Source organism: Berghia stephanieae, chromosome 4, assembly GCF_034508935.2.
Source record: "Berghia stephanieae isolate SIO BIC M18660-M18661 chromosome 4, UCSD_Bste_1.3, whole genome shotgun sequence".
NCBI lineage: Eukaryota > Metazoa > Mollusca > Gastropoda > Nudibranchia > Aeolidiidae > Berghia > Berghia stephanieae.
Genome location: NC_088363.1, coordinates 32819620 through 32842196, shown reverse-complemented (window position 1 = coordinate 32842196; position 22577 = coordinate 32819620). Strand labels below are relative to the sequence as shown.

The following is a 22577-nucleotide window of genomic DNA, read 5'->3' as shown; positions in this document are numbered from 1 at the left end:
TTGTCTTGCTTGTCTTGCTTGCCTTGCAAGGTGGCAGGGACGATAAAGCCACTTCAAATGATCATGGCGTTCTAAGAGTAATTTTCAGGGTCAGATCGGCAGAGATTGCACCAGCAGAGCTCAAGATGAAGAAAGTATTGTTGATATAAAAGTGATGGCAGGGATGTAGATGATGGAAGCAGCAGCAGTGACAATGATGGTGAAAATGGCAAGGCAGGTGACGTGATGATGGAAATCACTCCGGCAGGGCTATGGTGGTGAAGATGATGATGATGGGAGGCGATTCTGATGGCAATGGTTGGGAGGTGATAGTTTTGGAAGGGATGATGGGAAGTAATGGTAGAGTCATAGGGGTTGTGATAGAAGAGACCATGACGTGAGGTTAGTGGTAATAAGTGAAAGCCATGGCTTGGCGAAAATGATAGAAGCAGGTTCAACAATAAAGATCCAGTCAATGGCACAGTTCCAAACCCAGGGTCAAGGTGACCCATCCAGAGAGAGTCAAACAAATCACATCCCTATCCCCGTCTTCAAGACAATTGTAAATCAACATTCTGCCCAAACACATTCGGGCTTCCTGTAGGCCTCCAATCCGCCTACTGCACTTGGGTATGGACATGAAACACAAACAAATACAACCCCACCGGTAGAAGCACACTTATCTGTATTTCAAATCCATGCGAATGCCAACCACAATCATCTTGTCAACAAAGAACACGAATGTAACTCACCCGGCCCTAACCAGTTGGAATCAACTCAAACCCAAGTCCAGAACCACACCACCACCTTCACTTTATCACTGAATCTACCTCCAGCATCCTCATCCTCCTCACAACTTCCATCCACCACCACCTTCCTACATCTCTACATCACAATCACTACAACCCCACCAATACCACCATCATCACTTCCTCCACCATTACCTCCCTTCACAACCATTGCCATCATCATCACTTCCCATCATCATCCCTTCACCACCACAACCCTCCCATCATGATTTCCATCATCCCGTCACCCAACAATGCCACCTTCACCAACAATGTCACTATTGTTGCTCCATCATCTACATCCCCATCATCACCTCGCCACCAACAACTCCTCCAACATCTTGATCACTGCCATTACAATCCCTGGGGCCCTCCAATATAACCCATCCCATTACTCCGCTGAATACCACAATCATCCTCCATGACCTCATCATCCCTGCTGGCCACCGCCCCTACCGCCCACATATGGCCAATCTCGATTCCTGGAGCTTGATGACGTCAAATATCTGTAACAAAAAGTAACAGATTATAAAATGCAGGAAAAAATCAGTTCTTCACACCTAGTTCAACTTTTGTTGATTCTAGTCTAATCCTGGTGCTTTCTATCTTTCAAGATTTTCAAGGTTTGCTTCAACTAAGTCGTTGTAGTCTTAGTATATACAAACTATTTTGCGAGAGAACTTGTCTTAGGTTATACATACTATTTTGTGAGAGTCCAGGTCTTAGTATATACATATTTTGTGAGAGGCCTAGTCTTAGTATATACATATTTTGTGAGAGGCCTAGTCTCAGTATATATACATAATATTCTATAAAAGGCCTGTTCTTAGTATAATAAACATAATCGTTTGTGAGAGGCCTAGTCTTAGTATTATATACATACTATTTTGTGAGAGGCCTATTTAACACCTACAATATGACATTGATTGATATCATTCATGGTGCACAAAAAAGATGATCAAAACACATATTGCACGCTATTATTTGAAATTACTGCCTCGATGAAAACATTTACCTCCTGTAGTTGTCGTCGTCGTCGTCGTCGTAGTAGTAGTAGTAGTAGTAGTAGTAGTAGTAGTAGTAGTAGTAGTAGTAGTAGTAGTAGTACTAGTAGTAGTAGTAGTAGTAGTAGTAGTAGTAGCAGTAGTAGTTAGTAGTAGTAGTAGTAGTCGTACTAGTAGTAGTCGTACTAGTAGTAGTAGTAGTAGTAGTAGTAGTAGTATAGTAGTAGTAGTAGTAGTAGTAGTAGTAGTAATAGTATATGTAGTAGTTAGTAGTAGTACTAGTAGTAGTAGTAGTAGTAGTAGTAGTAGCAGTAGTAGTAGTAGTAGTAGTAGTAGTAGTAGTAGTAGTAGTAGTCGTACTAGTAGTAGTCGTACTAGTAGTACTAGTAGTAGTAGTAGTAGTAGTAGTAGTAGTAGTAGTAGTAGGAGTAATAGTAGAAGTAGTAGTCGTACTAGTAGTAGTCGTACTAGTAGTACTAGTAGTAGTAGTAGTAGTAGTAGTAGTAGTAGTAGTAGTAGTTGTAGTGATGATGATGTGGTAGCAGTGGTTGTATTTGTAGTGAAGATGATGTGTTGGTGCATGTAGTAGTAGTTGTAGTGATGATGAGGTGGAGTTGACTGCAGTTGTAGTAGTAGTAGTGGTATGATGATGATGTGCTTGTGACTGTAGTTGTATTGGAAGTAGTGATAATGATGTGGAGGCAGTGGTTGTAGTAATAGCAGTGGTAGTGGTGTTGATGGTGGTGGCTGTAGCAGTAGTGATGATGATGTGGTGGTGGTGGTGGTGGTTGTAGAGAGGATGATGAGTGGCAGTGGTGGTTGTAGTTGTAGTGGTAGAAGTGTTGATGTGGCGGTGATGGCTGTAGTCGTACTGGTATTGATGATGTGATAGTTGTGGTTTTAGTGATGATGATGTGGTGGTTGTGGTTGTGATGATAATGTGGTGGTAGTAGTGGTTGTAGTTGTGGTGATATGCAGTGGTAGTGGTATGCTGATGATATGGTGGTGGTTGTACTGGTGGTATTAGTAATGATGATGTGGTGGTAGTAGTGGTTGTAGTTGTGGTGATATGCAGTGGTAGTGGTGTGGTGATGATATGGTGGTGGTTGTACTGGTGGTATTAGTAATGATGATGTGGTGGATGTGATTGTTGTAAAAGTTGTAGGATGATGATCTGGTGGAGGTAATTGTAGTAACGACGGTAGTGATGATGATGTGGTGGTTGTAATCAAAGTTTTATTAATCATAATGTGGTGGTGGTGGTTGTTGCAGCGGTGGTAATGATGTATAATGGTGGTTTTAGTAGTAATTGTGGTGATGATGTCATGGTGGTTGTAGTGGTAGTGGCAGTAGTGTTGATGTGGTGATGATAGCTGGTATTGATGATGATGATGTCGTGGTGGCGTTTGCAGTAGCAGTGATGAGTGGTGGTGATGATTGTAGTAGTAGTAGTGATGATGATGATGTGGTGGTGGTCGGTGGTGGTAGTGGTAGTAGTATTAGTTGTGCTAGAAGTAGTAGTAGAAGTAGAAGTAGAAATAGAAGTATTATTATTATTATTAGTAGTAGTAGTAGTAGTAGTAGTAGTAGTAGTAGTAGTAGTAGTAGTAGTAGTAGTAGAAGTAGTAGTAGTATCAGCAGTAGTAGTAGTAGTAGTAGTAGTAGTAGTAGTAGTAGTAGTAGTAGTAGTAGTAGTAGTAGTCGTAGCACTAGTAGTAGTAGTAGTAGTAATGCTGGTGATGCTTGTAGTAGTGGTAGTATGTTTGTTTTTAAGGGTTTTACGGCGCATGCCGTAATAAGAAAGTGGGATAGTAAACATTTCTAGAATTACAATCAAAGTGCCCACGAACAGATGTAGATGTAGAGCACACTATCAATGTATTTAGTTTGAGATCACCGAAATGTCTCATCCTGACACAAGCACAGGTCCCCACTAAGAGGAACACACAGGAGAGGGAGAGAGAGGAGAGAGAGAGAGAGAGAGGAGAGAGAGAGAGAGAGAGAGAGAGAGAGAGGAGAGAGAGAGAGAGAGAGAGAGAGAGAGAGAGATTTTTTGTTTGTTTGTTGCTTTAGGTCTCTTCCAACACAATTGAGGTTATATGAGAGACCGCTGAAACAAAAAAAAAAGCAATCTAACAAAAATAGTACAAATGTAAATCAAAATCATAACCTAAAGATATCATAAGCTACATTATAAATAACCACGAACAAACAGGCAGAAGATTTACAGAAAAAAAATATCCCCTGTCAAAAATACAATCACAAACGAAAGAAGCAGGATAGGCTAGTAAAGAGAAGAAGAAACGACATCACTATCGGATCGTACACCCATGCGAACATCATAGGTATATGATTCAAGGGTGATTTGTTTGTTTGTTTATTGCTTTAGGTCTCTTCCAACACAAATGAGGTTATATGAGAGACCGCTGAAACAAAAAAACAAGCAATCTAACAAAAATAGTACAAATGTAAATCAAAATCATAACCTAAAGATATAAGCTAAACTATAAATAACTAAGAACAAACAGGCAGAAGATTTACAGAAAAAAAAATATCCCCTGTCAAAAATACAATCACAAACCAAAGAAGCAGGATAGGCAGTAAAGAGAAGAAGAAACGACATCACTATCGGATCGTACACCCATGCGAACATCATAGGTATATGATTCAAGGGTGATGATCCCTTGAATCATATACCTATGATGTTCGCATGGGTGTACGATCCGATAGTGATTCAAGGGTGATGCTCCCATCCAATCACCCGCAGAGAGAGAGAGAGAAAGAGGGAGAGAGAGATAGAGATAGAGAGGAAGAGGGTGAGGGAGAGAGAGAGAGAGAGAGAGAGAGAGAGAGAGAGAGAGAGAGAGAGAGAGAGAGGAGAGAGAGAGAGAGAGAGAGGGAGAGAGAGAGGAGAGAGAGGAGAGAGAGAGAGAGAGAGAGAGAGAGAAGAGAGAGAGAGAGAGAGAAAGAGAGAGAGAGAGAGAGAGAGAGAGAGAGAGAGAGAGAGAGAGAGAGAGAGAGAGAGAGAGAGAGAGAGAGAGAGAGAAGACCAACAGAAATTCCCACCTCGAGGAGAAGGCTCCAGTCCTATGAACAATACACAATCCAATCCTGTCCATCCTTGAGAAAATAATAAAAATCATTATTCTTGTTTATGTTGTGATCGAAAAAGTAGTGTTTGAAAGAAATGCAGTCTCACGACTAACGTTCAGATCATCTTTACATTCATCCCGATAGCTCAACTGGTCAACTACTAAAACAATGTGACAAGTTTGTTCCCCAGTTGAGCCTCAAAAGCTAACTTCTAAATGAAGACATAGCACAAGGCTATTAATCGTGCAGTTTATACTTTTATCAACATCAAACCAAACTCCTGATTATTTCATTATATAACATTAGTAAAAAAAGAATTCTACTACTATAACTATAAGCAATTTTACGTTGTGGTTGTTAGCAAAATGATGAGAAAATATTTTATCACTGTTTCAGTTTGTCAGTGTCGCTCAGTGGTACAGTTTTTGTTTTGTACCCCAAAGGTCCCGAGTTCGAATACTGGCTGCGCTCTATCTTTAGAAACTTGTCAGTCAGAAGCCCTGCACACAACTTGTATTAAACTCAAAATTGTAATCATTATTGCTGTAAGTTTTGATTGATATTCAATACCTTGAGCAATTGAAATATATTTTAGTCTATGCATTATCTTTGAAGTTGAAGTTGAAGCACTCTTGTCAGTGGTTTCCAAACAATGAATTCAATGAGTTTCATATCACGGGACTTTTGTTTTTTTTCACTATTTAATTATTGATCACCCTTATTTTACAGTTTACAACTGTTTGTGTCCTCATATTTAAATCTTTTTCATTTATCATTCCTTATCTATTTAATTAGTTGATGTTTAACAAGAATAATTATCGAATTATCAAAACATCCTTTCCATACAACGCCTTCACCAGTTAACAAAGCCAACAGAAAGACAGACAGAAAATGAGATAGAGAGAGACAGACAGAAAAAGAGATAGAGAGAGACAGAGAGAGATACAGAAGGTTTGAGAGAGAGAGAAATAGAAAGAGAGAGAAAGAGAGAGAGGGAAGAGAGAGAGAGAGAGAGAGGGAGAGGGAGAGAGAGAGAAAGAGAGAGAAAGAGAGAAAGAGAGAGAGAGAGAGAGAGAGAGAGAGAGAGAGAGAGAGAATAAGAAGAGAAAGAGAGGAAGAACTAAATGGAATACCTACCTCAAGATTGGATCTCCATTATGAATACAATCTTTTGAAGAATACACGATGCAATCCTGTATCTTCATGTCGCCCTTTAGTGAATTAAAAATAAAAAAGATCTATTTCTTGTTTATGTTTTGAATTTGTAAACAGATAAATGAGCAAAGAACTTATGTTTTGAAAAATATGCAGTCTTGCACCTAATGATAATAGTAACTAATATTTTTTTGACCATGCCAATTTTTTTAGCAATCAAACTCTTGAAAATGAAATATCAGGAGAAAAATTGTCACTTCTGTAAATACCTAATGTTGGTTCATGCTGAAGGCAATCTAAGGTGGAATACTGGAATCTATGATTTCAGTTTATAAAACTCTTTGTTTGTGGATTCCAAACAATGGATCAGAAAATGGTGAGATCGGAGTCTAACAAGTCATAAATTAGATTTGTCCATTCTACAATTCCCGTATATATATATATATATATATATATATATATATATATATATATATATATATATATATATATATATATATATATACTACTTACTTAATCCCTTTCGGCCTTGAGGCACATAGGGCATCCACCAGAATCTCCATTTTTGCGATCGGCTGCTTTAGCGGTGGCTGTATCAGGACAGGCTGCTTCCTTTATTCTTCTCCATGTCCTTCGCCAGGTTTCTTGGGTCTTCCGTTTCTCTCTCCATCGGTGTCCGTACAAGGCTGTCTGGAAGTGACCTTTCCATTCTGGCACATGAACCAGCCAACGCCATCTTCTTCTTTTTATTGGCTATCATGCTATGCAGTCAGCTTCTTTAATAGATCCACTATATATATAAATAATATATATATATAAATAATGCCTTTCACACAGCATCATAAGAATTGTCGCTTAGCATTCACGAGAATATAGATATACACAAACAGGATGTCTGATGTCAACAGGAATCATCCATGTTTCAGTGTGAGCAATTGGTGTTTAATCTTGCTCAAGGGAATATCGAAAGTGTGAATGCGATACACAGTTGCAATGCCTTACCGCTCGGCACTTTTCTTTGAACTTAAGTTGAAGCACTCTGTCAGTGCTTTCCAAACAATGAATTCAATGAGTTTCATATACGGACTTTTGTTTTATCACTATTTAATATTGATCCCATATTACAGTTTACAGCTGTTTGTCTCTTATTTAATCTTTATCATTTATCATCTTATCTATTTAATTAGTTATGTTAACAAGAATAATTATCGAATTATCAAAACATCCTTTGCCATACAACGCTTCACTAGTACTAAGCCACAGAAAGACAGACAGAAATGAGATAGAGAGGACAGAAGAAAAAGAGATAGAGAGAGAGAGAGAGAGATACAGAAGGTTAGAGAGAGAGAGAGAGGGAGAGAGAGAGAGAGAGAGAGAGAGAGAGAGAGAGAGAGGAGGAGAAGAGGGAAGAGAGAGAGAGAAGAGAGAGAGAGAGAAGAGAGAGAGAACTAAATGGAATACCTACCTCAAGATTGGATCTCCATTACGAATACAATCTTTTGATGAATACACGATGCAATCCTGTATCTTCAAGCTGTCCTTTAGTGAATTAAAAATAAAAGATGTATTTCTTGATTATGTTTTGAATTTGTAAACAGATAATGAGCAAAGAAATTATGTTTTGAAAGATATGCAGCCTTGCACTTAATGATAATAGTAACTAATAATTTTTTGACCTCGCCAATGAAAAAAATAAAATCAAACTCTTGAAAACGAATTATCAGGAGAAAAATTGTCACTTCTGTAAATACCAAATGTTGGTTAATGTTGATGACAATCTAAAGTGGAATACTGGAATCTGTGATTTCAGTTTGTAAAACTCTTTGTTTGTGGATTCCAAACAATGGATCAGAAAATGGTGAGATCGGAGTCTAACAAAAGTCATAAATTAGATTTGTCCATTCTACAATTCCTGTATATATATATATATATATATATATATATATATATATATATATATATATATATATATATATATATATATATAATGCCCTTCCACCACGACATCATAAGATATCGTCGCCGAGGCATTCCACAAAGAGATATAGATAATACACCAAACAGGATATTTGATGACAACAAGAATCACCCATTTTGTCCATGTGAGCTAATTGGGGGTTGCTCATGGATAAAAAATCGAAAGTGCCTGAAGCGGGTTACATTGCAATGCCTTAACCACTCAGCCACTTCACCCCCCCCCCCCCATATGCAGAGCTGCCAACCCCATCTGATGAGAATGTGTACAATGGGACCTCAAAATGGGGGAGATTTCATAAAAATGGGTACAATCCTGAAATCGATGGAAACTAACCATTGTGAAAGTAAGAGGAAGGTATAATTACATAAAGTCACACCGCACAAGCTCAATTGCAGCAACAATGAGGTTCTCAAGACTATAATCCAATCCTTTCAGAATTCTACCTCCCAGCATGAAGATCATAATTGGTCAAAAAATATATGAATGGATAGATAAACGATACTTACCAAAGTTGAAGTTTGTCTGTTATTCTACAACACTGGTCGATTGTGAATTCATTTGAGTGATGAACCATCCATTTACCGATCACACTTTAAATTTTGAGCGGGCTACTATATGAGCCCAGATACTACCCAACTCTAACATAAACTGCTCATGGATTGTATGAAGATAATATAAATCTATCACCAGAACTAGAGGGGAGGGTATATTATGATAATTATGGTAAGGGAGGGCAAATGAATTCACAATCGACCAGTGTTGTAGAATAACAGACAAACTTCAACTTTGGTAAGTATCGTTTATCTATCCATTCTACAACACAATTGGTCGAATTGTGAATTCATATGAGACTTCAAAGTCATATAGTAGCACGCGATGTAAAACGATGAAAAGCCACAAAATATTATCGCTTCAAGACTAACTAAATGAATCGTAAAATATAATGAAATATCCGCTACATTATTAGTCCAAATCAACGAATCCATTATACTTAATGCATACCACCCTGCGTGACAATAGGGTAAGGTCTTTTGTACGAAGAGAGTAATTGATATCCCGAGTTACACATGCATGCACCCTACAGAAACACCTGAACTGTAGCTTCCGTAAAATAGCCTGACTCTACCAAATATTTCAGTCAAAAGTGAAGGCCATGGTCATACTCATACCACCAAAAGTGAACAAATCGTTGATTTTATACAACAGTTCAACCAACAGGGTAGTATTTATGTTCCCTGGCCACTCCTAACAACAAAACACCAGTCGACGCAATTGTCTTAAATGACGTCAAAATTACATGGGAGTCGGACTATAATAATCATTCCAGTAACACCACAAGCTAATAATATAAGTCAAACATTAGCACGTAGCAGCGATGATGGCACGTAGACAACAAGCAAGTCCTCGGGCTGGGATCAGAACCTCCATAACATAGAGGCGACAGTTTATAACTCATAAGGCCTCTGGATCCATCCCTAAGGCCATTAACTCGCTCAACCCTAAAACTGACTATATCCGTAGTTTAACAGGGTTACTTTTGCCCCATGCCTATTTATTACGTATTTTATGCGACAAATTATAGGCGTAGTATCAAAGCTAATGTTTTTAGTTTTACATGTTAATGGTGGTTGAACAAAAATGTCTATGTATATGCTCATATTTAATATATCCAATTTTGAAAAGTAGCAAAAAATTCTAGGATTGAGTGAGTTAAAACACCCGCTAATCCTGCCTTGATTAGGCATAAATACTAGAATATGCATCAATCAAGCCCGAATCAACAAAGCCCACCTAAATACAATCGAACAAGTACAAAGAAAATCTTCGTGAATGTCACCAACTGGAACTCAAACCAGGAAGAATCATCCCCATACTAGGCTAAAGTAAGTGACTCACATTACAGAATAAGAGATTAACTCCTACCAGCGTTCACACCAGAAACCAACATCGGACACGCTCGAAACCTGAAGTTCTGACAAACCGACCAGTCCCATCAGTCATAACAGGCATGCCTGCCCAAGCCGAAAGACAATTGCCTAATCGGACCTGTTCACCAATTAAAATGTTTAAGATACTACATTAGTTTCTCCTTTCACCTTCATAAACATCCATCTGTCTTCACTCCTTGTCAATAAGATGTGACTCAGACAGCCTCATCCTCCTCATCCTCTTCACCATCACCAACGCTATTATCATCATCCTCATCATCATCTCATCATCATTCCTCACACGTCCCTAATCCTCATCGTCACCAGTTTCCCCCTGGTGCAGCTTTGTAACCCAATATACAAAGACCTCCATGGAACAATTCTGCTCCGGCCCACTTAAATAATAAAATGAACTAAATATACCGATATCCGTGTCACGTCATGTGTATATTACACTATTCGTAATTTAATACCGAAGCATATAACAGAACTTTTAATTAATTCCTTGGTTTTATCTAAATTGGACTATTGTAACTCCCTTTGGGCGAATTTAACTAAAGACAAAATTAGCAAACTTCAGGTTGCTCAAAATAACGCAGCCAGGCTCATTGTACGCAATAACAAAAAATACCCGTCAGCAACTCTTCTTCTCCGTGAGTTACATTGGCTTCCTGTTGAAAAAAGAGTTGCCTATAAGATTTGTACTGTTGTTTACAAATCCCTAAGCACGAACAGTCCCTCCTATATTAAAGACCTTCTAAACATATATGTCCCCAATAGAAACTTGAGGTCAAGCAATGACCAATCAATCCTTGTCAAACCTAAGCCATTGCGTAAAATAGGTGAACAGTCTTTTCAATTTTCGGCCCCCCCATTTTTGGAACTCTCTCCCGTCACACGTGAGATGCTCGGATTCGTTGACAACGTTCAAATCTCGCTTAAAGTTTTATCTTTTTACGTCATAATGTTGCAATATTATTTTCATATTTTGTTGTTGTTAAATTGAATTCGTATCACGTTACCTTCACACTTGTCTCACTGTAATATGTTTTGTTTTATATCACTGTAAAGCGCTTAGAGCCTGTGACAACGGGGTAAAGCGCTATACAAATGCCATTTATTATTATTATTATTATGCTGGAAACTAAGACTGCCGCAAATCGTGGGTCGATGCGTCTTTTGCATATAAACGGGAATCAAGACCCATGTTGTATGTATGCATTAAAAAATTATACACAAAATAGTTGCTAAAAATCCCAAACAATTTCAATCGAAACAAGGGAAAATATACTGTAGGTCATTGTATATTAACAACACTGATAAAAACTTAAGTATAAAAGTTAGTGCATCAGCCACACAACTATAAGTCGTTACCCATAGTCTCCAATCAATAAAGATCTAGAATCTAATATCATCAGAAATTCTTTCCAGAGATGGCAAAACTGTTGAAAACCAGCTCCCCTTTATCCAGCGCAAATGTCTGATCGAAGGACTCCCTACTAAGTATGAAAATGTTAAACCACTTAGGTTAATGGTCCAAGTAACATAAAATGTTGTCAAATCAACCAATACAGAGTGTTAAGTAATGCCACTCTGAGTGAATACACCACGGCTCTTATTAAAGAGCGCCTGTCTAACGCCATATGTAAGGAGATGTCTATAAAATATCTAGTTTAAAAAGATGTGAACAAAATATCCAACCAGGTCTATTAAGGATATGTATAATCCAAAATCAAGAGGTAAACCACCCCTACACAACAGATATCCCTGACACCCAGTATGCAAAGTTAGGTAATCCAGCAGAGATATATGACTAAGCGCATACTATCCCTAGCCCCGGGCAAAGCTGAGGAAGCCATTCACAAAAAACCCAAAAGTTATCAGGGTCATCAAGGCACTTTGACCCTAGCAAATAACTGCCCACCTTACAAAGTCTAAAAATCAGGCAAACAGTGATAGTTGACTAAGTGCATACTATCCCTGGTCCGGAACAGAGGCTGACTAATAGTCAAAGCCCCGTCCCATACTACTATCCCTGTTCCGGAACTGAGGCTGACTAACAGTCAAATCCCCGTCCCATACTATCCCTGGTCCGCAACCGAGGCTGACAAACAGTCAAAGCCCCGTCCCATACTATCCCTGGTCCGGAACCGAGGCTGACTAACAGTCAAAGCCCCGTCCCATACTATCCCTGGTCCGGAACCGAGGCTGACAAACAGTCAAAGCCCCGTCCCATACTATCCCTGGTCCGGAACCGAGGCCGACTAACAGTCAAAGCCCCGACCGAATAAAAATCAGACGTAAATAGATCGTTTGATACAACAATCTGGCTGATGAGGCCTAGACAAAGCACCTGACATCTATGGTCAGAGTAGTCTAAAGTATAACGGCAGAAAACCGTGCCGGTGACAGGTGACTTAGTGCACACTACCCCCGGGCCAGGACAACAGATTAAGCACCTAGAGTCCCGTAGGTCATTAGAGACGTAATGACAGTAAAAAAGGATGATCAATCCTGGACATATAAGCTATGTCCGGAACCTCACAAGAGGGTTCCCTGGCATTGACAAACTTTACCTATGCCTGCTCCAAACGCAAATACCACGAGCGAAGCAGCATAGATCTACCTGAAAAATAAAAATAAAATATAACTATAGTATGACCCAAGCATTTGAGACACAAAACCGTCTCAAATGTCTAAAATATGAATGCCAAAAGAGCTAAAAAACGGCAGAAAACCGTACCATTGATAGATGACTTGCTTAGTCAATACTATCTCCGGTCCAGGGCCAAAGGCTTAGGCAGCCAGAGTCTGGAAATGATGTGGGTCATACATAAAGATTGCTTGATACAAACAATCTGGCTGATGAGGCCTAGACAGAGCTTCAGACATCTAATGTCTGGGTTGTCTAACGTATAACGGCAGAAAACCGTGCCGGTGACAGGTGACTTAGTGCACACTACCCCCGGGCCAGGACAAAAGATTAAGCACCTAGAGTCCCGTAGGTCATTAGAGTCGTAATGACAGTGAAAAAGGATGATCAATCCTGGACATAATATAAGGTATGTTCGGAACCTCACAAGAGGGTTCCTTAGCATTGCTATTTGTACCAATGACTACTCCAAACGCCAAAAACACGAGTGGAAATCTCATAGGTATCCCTATCCAAACCCAAAAATCCCTATGCAGTGAGTAAATATCCAACAATTATAATATGTGCTATCTCACATGATGAAAAATTGAAATAAATGTTCTCTCACCTGTATGCTCCAGGCCCAAAGATTAAACTTATGTAGTTCGTTAGAATAATTACGACAGTAAGAAAGGATGATCGATCCTGGACATAATATAAGCTATGTCCGGAACCCCACAAAGAGGTTTCATGTCATTGACAAATTATTCCTATGCCTGCCCCTAAACACAAATAGGACGAGCGAAGCACCATAAATCTACATCAAAATAAATAAATAAAAATAACTATTGTATGACCCAAACATTTGAGACACAAAACCGTCTCAAATGTCTAAAATATGAATGCCAAAAGAGCTAAAATACGGCAGAAAACCGTACCGTTGATAGATGACATGCTTTGTCAATACTATCTCCGGTCCAGGGCCAAAGGCTTAGGCAGCCAGAGTCTGGAAATGATGTGGGTCATACATAAAGATTGCTTGATACAAACAATCTGGCTGATGAGGCCTAGACAGAGCCTCGGACATCTAATGTCTGGGTTGTCTAACGTATAACGGCAGAAAACCGTGCCGGTGACAGGTGACTTAGTGCACACTACCCCCGGGCCAGGACAAAAGATTAAGCACCTAGAGTCCCGTAGGTCATTAGAGACGTAATGACAGTGAAAAAGGATAATCAATCCTGGACATATAAGCTATGTCCGGAACCTCACAAGAGGGTTCCCTGGCATTGACAAACTTTACCTATGCCTGCTCCAAACTCAAATAGTATGAGCGAAGCAGCATAGATCTACATCAGAGAGAAAAACTAACTAATGTATGACCCACGCATATGAGACAAAAATCGTCTCAAATGTCTAACATATGAATGTCAAAAGAGCTAAAAAACGGCAGAAAACCGTACTGTGGCGTAGTTGCACACATATGTAATGGCTTATGATCGCATAGTGGTGTTTTTCATAGATGGTAGTATTATCCTTTGCGTCGTGTTGTAGATGTTAATAATGACGAAAGAGTTCAGGGTCCGGTGATGATAATTGAATGCACAACATCAAGACATTCAAATAAAAGTCCAGATTCCAAGTTTCATTTCTTACAGTTTTATTTGTTTGTGATAAATTCAAAATCCAAATCATGATAAATTCCAAATCCAAATCAAATAGCATGGTCATAATTCAATCAGTTTCATAAATTCCAAATCCGTAAAATCAGTCCACATGTAAAGTCAATTTTGCCTAAGTAACCATTTTCAATATACGTGGAATATTTCTAAGTCCGTAAAAGCAAATAAATGATGGTTAGCACAAAAGGTTTAAAGTGTGCAGCTCATGGTCAAGTTGAATCCTGAATCAAAAGGTAGAATGATCCCCGTTTGATCAGACACACTGTTTTATATCCTATTGTAAACTGTCCCACAATTCCTTTCACCAAAGGTCAGTTTTACGCCTAAATAATCAAATGGCGTACGCCTAAATAATCCGTACGCCCAAATAACAAATACGCTACGCCCAAATAATATCGTACGCCTAAATGATGAATACCAACTATAACTTAATGCTTTTATCCCCAAATACCAAGTAACACCGATCAAAGAAAGTAATTTTCTAGTATTCAATATAATGACCAGATATACAAAATTCATGAACTCATTAAACCCACTTGCTGTAAGCTAACTCTCTTACATACGCCCCTTTCTTAGAATTTAAATTGAGTTAAAAACAATTTCAATTAAAAAAAAAATCAGTAAGAGATCAATCTATAAGCAACGTCTAATTAGAATTAGATAATAAAATGTAAGAAATAATTTATCAAAATGACAACACTTATGCCAGTTAAATATTTTAAAAAGTTTAAATTTGAGATAAATCAACATCAAAGTTGATTACAACATCTATGTATATATCGATTATAGTTTTTAAAGTATTACAACATCGATAATAAGATAATGATCAATTAAAAGTGATTAAAATTTAAATTTACCAACACCAAAGATGATTGAAATTTAGATATATAAATATCGATTATACTTTTTAAGGTATTACAACATCGACCGTAAAATATCAATTAATTAAAAGTTCAAAGAAAAATTATCTTTTCACCTTAAATTCCACCTTCATAGCAATACAAGTGTTAATTCCCGTCATATTTCATCATATATCCATATTCTTGCTTGAAAAAGAATGGTTCAATTTCCATTTGTGATATACTCACGTTGAATTATTCAATCTCAAATTCAACTCTATACAACATGGGTGATAATCTCAGCTTCCATGTATGTCTACTCATTTACTGACATATCAAAACCAATACCTTGTACATTCCCTTATATTGTATGATTCCATTTAAACAACATTATTACATTAATTCCTACTTATAATATGTGGTACAAATAATGTATTATAGACATCTAGATCCATATACGAAGGATTACATTTCAATTAATAATAAAAAATATTTAAAAATAAATCATAATAATAGCATTATCATCATTTTAAAATTCAAGTTGAAGTTATTATCATTCATTGTTCATTTTTGATGTTTCAATTTTTAAACTTTTTAAATCATCAGGGTGTAGTTTGAAGTCAAAATGTTCTTTATGGTCATCCATCAGAGGTAACAAATTTCTCCGTAAACAGTTCATCTTGAGAATGATTCATCCGGTGAAAATTGTCAGTAATTGTTAATTAAGTCATTGTCTCCATTTAGAATGAGTTTTCATGTAATGAAAAAAATATATCAACTATAAGAGTTGAGGTGATTGTATCTAGTCTACGTGTTGCATTGTTGTGTGTGTTGTGGTCACTGAATAGCCCAAGTGTCATAAATTCACTTTATTTATTGGTAGTTAATTAAAAACTTTTTCCTCTGTAAATGTCTTAGAATTATCACAATAATGTCTTCACATTCAAATATTTAGCGTTGAATAAATAATCAAACAATAGTCTATCCGGCTTGTTCACATCACATATTTAGTGTTTGTAAATAATCAGTCATTAGTCTGTCCGACTTATTCATATTTAGTACAGTGTAAATAACTAAATAAGTAAAATCTAACATAGTATGTGATTGTGGGCTGTTACTAAAGTGACCAACTTTTGCAATTAGTGTGTTGTATTTGTTCGAGTCTTTTGAATTGGGACGAAAAAAGACTCTACAGGTAGCAAACGTATGCTTAACCTGTTGGGTTGTTTCTTGGTCTTGTGACGTCGCTGTAATCCATTCATCTCCGGCATCTGGGTCGATTCTCCTCGTAGATATTTGTGGTTGTCTTGTGTATACGTTGAATCTCATTGTAGATGAAATTGTAAAAATTCAAGATTAACTGTGTGCGAGATCTTGAATTTAAATGAAGTTTGACTTATCCAGCAAGTCAAAAGAAAGTTGTAAACTCAGCCATGTGTTGACAAAGAGTTCGTGTGTAGTAGTCGACAGAGGTCGTGTGTTGTAATTGTTCGTGTTTGTTGATCGAGTTTTGATGAGGTGGCATGTGAGTACACACCAGGTAGATGATGTAATCTGTAGAGTACCGGTGGGTGACGTGAGTCCAAACACCAGGTAGATGATGTAACAATAACGTAGTCTAGTAGTGTATGTAGTAGGGTCGAATAAGGTCAACAATATTTTCGTTATTTGAACGCAGGTTGTTGAATATCATACGATAATGAATCCAAGGAAATCGCTCATGTGGCGTTTTGCGATACTTTTTCCTGCATTGTCTTATATACATATATAGCCTTTATCTTTTACAATGATACTAAGACAGGCGTTATTATAATATTCAATGTTTATAAGTTGTAGATATGGGTGCTGCACACTTGTATATTGACATAAGTTTAAATTTGAATACGCTCACCACTGCATATGAAGGAAGTAGTATTGTTCACAATTGGACATCGTTTTTGTAAAAACAATCGTATCTTGAACGTTTATGTAATTATTGACATCGTACATCGTTGGGTATTGTTGTCGTAGAAGTAAATACAAGCAATCCAATTGTTCAATAAAGAATGTAAATATAAAAAGGTTCATGGAAGAAATCTGTGTTGATACAGATATTATTTTATGAATTCTGTCAAGTTTGTATAAGTTGAAAGGTACGATGTAATTGAGGTTGCTGTGTAGTTTGTAGTCTGTAGATTGTGTTGATTCTGGACGTATCAATGACGTAGTGTTTTGTCGAGATGCTTACTCCATTTCAAGGTATTCGTGGATAGACCAAAGGGATTAGGACATTTTCCGACCTATGTTGTGGTTGTGTTTGAGTTGCCTCTGTCGTTGTCATCAGCGTTCCCGTTATGACCGATGGTTGCAAGTGTCCTCTTTCGTGATGACTGTATAATGTTTTAGTGTAAACACTACTTCTACCTTTGATTAACTCGAATTATTCCCCTTAGAAAATCCCTAATTTAATGAAATATGATTTTGTTTATTTTATCATTATTATTGGTGTTATCGTAGCACTTCCTACCATTTCAATTTATTGCTGAATGATTACACACTTAAGATTTGACAATTGAACATAACTTCTTCTTCAACTCAGTTACAAATTTTATGATATAAATGTTAAATTCAAACCACGCAGTAAATATTGATTACAATTACAACAGCAAATTGATAGGAGAAAAAGATGATAATCAAAATATTCACAGAAACGATATACACTCTGTTAAAAAAAATTTCAATGTTTCGCGCCTTTGCCCTCGGCTTATAAAAATATTCATATAACTCATTGCGATGTAATCTCGCGCCTCTTAATATAGCATTGATAAATGTGTGCGCTTTAACCACGCGCCTCGTATTTATAAAAATTCTCCGCCTTCCGCGTCATTTCATAATGTTAAACCAAGCGCTTTAATCAAACGCAAAATAAAATATTCCCGAACGCCTCATTCCTGCGTCTCGTAATTTAAACCATGTGCACTTTAATTACCGCGTCTTACATCACTGCGCTTATTTACCCACTATGCATTTACAGCATTTTACCATATGGGTTACTTATAATTCGCTGATTCTTAACAAGTTAACCACTTGTGTCACAAATATTATCAGCTCACATGACATGATAATGCATTTTCAATATTTTGTTATTCTTCCGTAATAACATTTTAACTCCCATTACAAGACAATAGTCTTTCATAATAATTAATACTCCGTCATTTTATTTGTTCTCCGACTTTAAACCAAAAGTCCGTTATTCCGTTATTATGAGCAGTGGCGGTTCTAGCCTATTTACAGTGGTTGGGCAAAGATGATCCGGTCATATATATATATATATATATATATATATATATATATATATATATATATATATATATATATATATATATATATATATATATATATATATATATATATATATATATATAAATGTAAATTTTCACTCACATTATTCTTGCCAAGACGATTTCGTTTCTGTGTTCCCACTTCATCAGTCGGCAGAATACATTTTAAAATGGATTCTGCCGACTGATGAAGTGGGAACACAGAAACGAAATCGTCTTGGCAAGAATAATGTGAGTGAAAATTTACATTTATATATTAGCTCTAACCACCATTATCGAGCACTTTCGTACCTACAAGTACCCGCCAACACTCATAAATATATATATATATATATATATATATATATATATATATATATATATATATATATATATATATATATATATATATATATATATATATATATATATATATATATTTTTTTTTTTTTTTTTTTTTTTTTTTAAATTATAATTTTTTTTTCACCTTTAAAAAAAAATATTTCAACCACAAATAATCACATTCACAATGAAATGACAATACCAGTAGATTTTAATTATTCCAAAAGTAATCAAAAAATAATCACGAAAGAGAATACAACTAAAAAATAAAGCGACGAGACATAATGCGACAACACCTTGACAATAGAAGTCCATTTCGTTCACTCGAAAAATTAAAGAGATACTTTAATCCCTCAACGGCGAGATTAATATTTCTGTTACATTACTGGTTTTCAGTAGTATGTAGTAACCTTAAAGTTTTCATCGAAAAGCAACAACAGCGATATGACTCGAGTTTCATTCAGAGCTGAAATTGCATCATTTTTACTGCTGTCTTGGTGGTTAGAATGATTGTGCCGGTGGTGGTAGTGGTTGGAATAGTGGTAGCGGTGGTGGTGGTGGTGGAGGAGGAGGAGGAAGACGAGGCGGTGAGGGAGGATGTAATTATGATAGTGGTTTTGGTGGTGCTGTTGGTTAGAATGATAGTTGTGGAGACGATTGTTGTACTTGTTGTTAATATTGTTGTTGTTGTTGTTGTTGTTGTTGTTGTTGTTGTTGTTGTTGTTGTTGTTGTTAATGATGATGATGATGATGATGATGACAACGACGATGTCGTCGACAATGATGGTTACCACCATACGATATTACAAAGTTTATTTAATCTTAGGCTTTCGCCAATAATTCACACAATACAATTAAGACAAAAGAATTTTATCAATCTCTCCTCATGCATTCGTTATACTATCACAATAACGACCGTGTTATCTTTACTCCTTCCCCAACCAACCCCTAGCTTCCCTCCTCTTCGTCGCGAACCATCTTATGTATTAGCTTCAGGACGGGCAAGTACGGAATCTGCCCACCCTATTTATTTCCTCTATAACTTAGAATTCAACTCTCTCCTTTCTAAGAAGAGTATTTCTCGTATACTAATTCAATTTTTGAGAAAACCAAAATGGTGGTTGTATTTTATATATTTATTTAGTCGTGACTTTTGAATAAAAGTGTTTTATTTTATTAGAGGGAATGCAATAGAAAATTACATTGTTTTGCAAAATTATTTAGTCTGGCAATAAAAATACAGCGGTAATTACTTTAAGAATAATAAAAAAAAAGAACTAACAAATTAATTTGTTAAAAAACAAAAACAAAAAAAAAACAACAAAAAACAAATAAGAAAACAATTTAAATAAATGAGTTTTGAGAAGTACTTAATGAAAACGAGAAAAAAAAAGAAATAATTTAAATGGATAAACAAATATATAAAAACAACACAAATTAATACTAAATTGATATAATATTAGTAAGTTAATAAATTTAATTCAATACTGGAACCTTCCCAAAGTCATTACATCAATGGTACCAGCACAAGTAAGGCAATAAATAAGAAAAAGTTCGTTTGCCAAAAGCTCTATTCAGTGTTCACTGGTTATTAAGGTGGGCTCATTTGAATTAGCCCGACCTAGTACTAGAGAGGCCAGACAGCAAAAATCGGAGTTAGTTCACCGTCAGGCGACGTGACGATGAGATGACAATGTGGGCGGAGTGGAGTGGTTGGGGAGGGGGGGGGTGATAAAAAAGAACAGGAGCGTATCCTGGTTTATGCATTACGGGGTGCATGGTCATTCGCAATCTATCAAAAATACACACAAATTGATTTCAGTACGAAGTATCAAGTTTAAGTTGTAACTTTTGAAATTATCTAATTTACATTTGATTATTTCGGACCTGGTAATACAGCTTATAACTTGAAAAAACAGGCTGGTATTTGCCCACCCTGCCCATTATTACCAGCCGTCCCTGATTATGAGAATATGTCTCCTTTTAAAAATCACGACGAAACGCGTTTCAAAACAAAACTAAACAAAACAACGATTGACTCATATTCCGCATAAATCATTTCAACTTAATTTCCAGTGATAAAATCCAAATGTCTTATGTAATCTATTATAACGCCATGTCTCATTACACAAGTAAATAAGCTCTGTTGTCGATTACTTGGCTGCGTTAACCACACATTTATTACCAAGAATACAAACAGATATAAAACTTTGCTCTTTGCCATGAACCCATGAATCTCAAAGAGTCAATATCAACCTACCAATTCATCCCTATTGACGGGAGAAAAATATAACCAATGATGTTGTAATATAACAACAAATACCATAAGACATTTTTCAATTATCAAAACTTATAATGTACGTGTTTTTATTGCCATCATCTTCTTGAGTCATTTTGACAGAAAATAAAACATAACAACATTAAATAATGGACCAACTGTCTATGTAATTCCAACAGTAACAGACAAAAATTGAAATAAAAATCGACATGACTTTGTTACTGATATTAACAAAACATTGCCATTAACGGTACAAATTAATGTTCGAAGATCTATTCCGAAACGCCTGATTGTAAGTAAACGCATTTTCATTTATTTTGAAAAATAAAAACGCACTAAAATATTCATTTAAATTCTGCAATTTTTATTTTCATCTCTCCCTCTCTTCTTTTTAATTAAATAAAATACGTGTAGCATCAATGCATTATTATTATTATTATTATTAGTATTATTATTATTATTATTATTATTATTATTATTATTATTATTATTATTATTATTATTATTATTATTATTATTATTATTATTATTATTATTTTGCCGTTCTATAATATATTGTTTTCACTTTTTGAATATAATATATTGCCCTATATATCTATATTTTTTTTTAAATTTCCTTTTCTATCTGTGACTCTTAATTTAAATATTATTTAGTATATTTATCTATTTTTTTAAATATCGTCTTTTGTCAGAATTTTAGGAATCATCTATAATTTCAAATTTTTTTTTTCATATTTCAATACAAAATAATTCCACTACTTCACCGTCAAAATTGATATTCATTTTCTTTCCCAAATAAAACTATTTCCCTATCTGTTCACAATTTTCACTTCAAAATTCGAGTCTCACAAAAACTTCAATATATATTAACACCGCAACAATATACATTTCTTGTGTATCCATGGTTCGGAATAATAACATCTTTACATCATGGTATCACGGCTCCAAATAAAAATATATAAGAATCCTGAGTCACGACACCAAATAAGATGCATAATGTGGCGTAGTTGCACACATATGTAATGGCTTATGATCGCATAGTGGTGTTTTTCATAGATGGTAGTATTATCCTTTGCGTCGTGTTGTAGATGTTAATAATGACGAAAGAGTTCAGGGTCCGGTGATGATAATTGAATGCACAACATCAAGACATTCAAATAAAAGTCCAGATTCCAAGTTTCATTTCTTACAGTTTTATTTGTTTGTGATAAATTCAAAATCCAAATCATGATAAATTCCAAATCCAAATCAAATAGCATGGTCATAATTCAATCAGTTTCATAAATTCCAAATCCGTAAAATCAGTCCACATGTAAAGTCAATTTTGCCTAAGTAACCATTTTCAATATACGTGGAATATTTCTAAGTCCGTAAAAGCAAATAAATGATGGTTAGCACAAAAGGTTTAAAGTGTGCAGCTCATGGTCAAGTTGAATCCTGAATCAAAAGGTAGAATGATCCCCGTTTGATCAGACACACTGTTTTATATCCTATTGTAAACTGTCCCACAATTCCTTTCACCAAAGGTCAGTTTTACGCCTAAATAATCAAATGGCGTACGCCTAAATAATCCGTACGCC

At 36.1% G+C, this 22577-nt stretch overlaps 1 long non-coding RNA gene across 1 annotated transcript; it reads right to left on the bottom strand.

Annotated features, from left to right (window-relative positions):
• Nucleotides 1–1001: 1001 nt before the first annotated feature.
• On the bottom strand, nucleotides 1002–7568 carry LOC144971993 (uncharacterized). The gene is made up of 4 exons (XR_013645221.1): nucleotides 7485–7568; nucleotides 6002–6075; nucleotides 4838–4891; nucleotides 1002–1273 (listed from the first exon to the last, which is right to left on the bottom strand). It is a non-coding gene; the product is annotated as an uncharacterized LOC144971993 (long non-coding RNA).
• Nucleotides 7569–22577: the final 15009 nt, after the last annotated feature.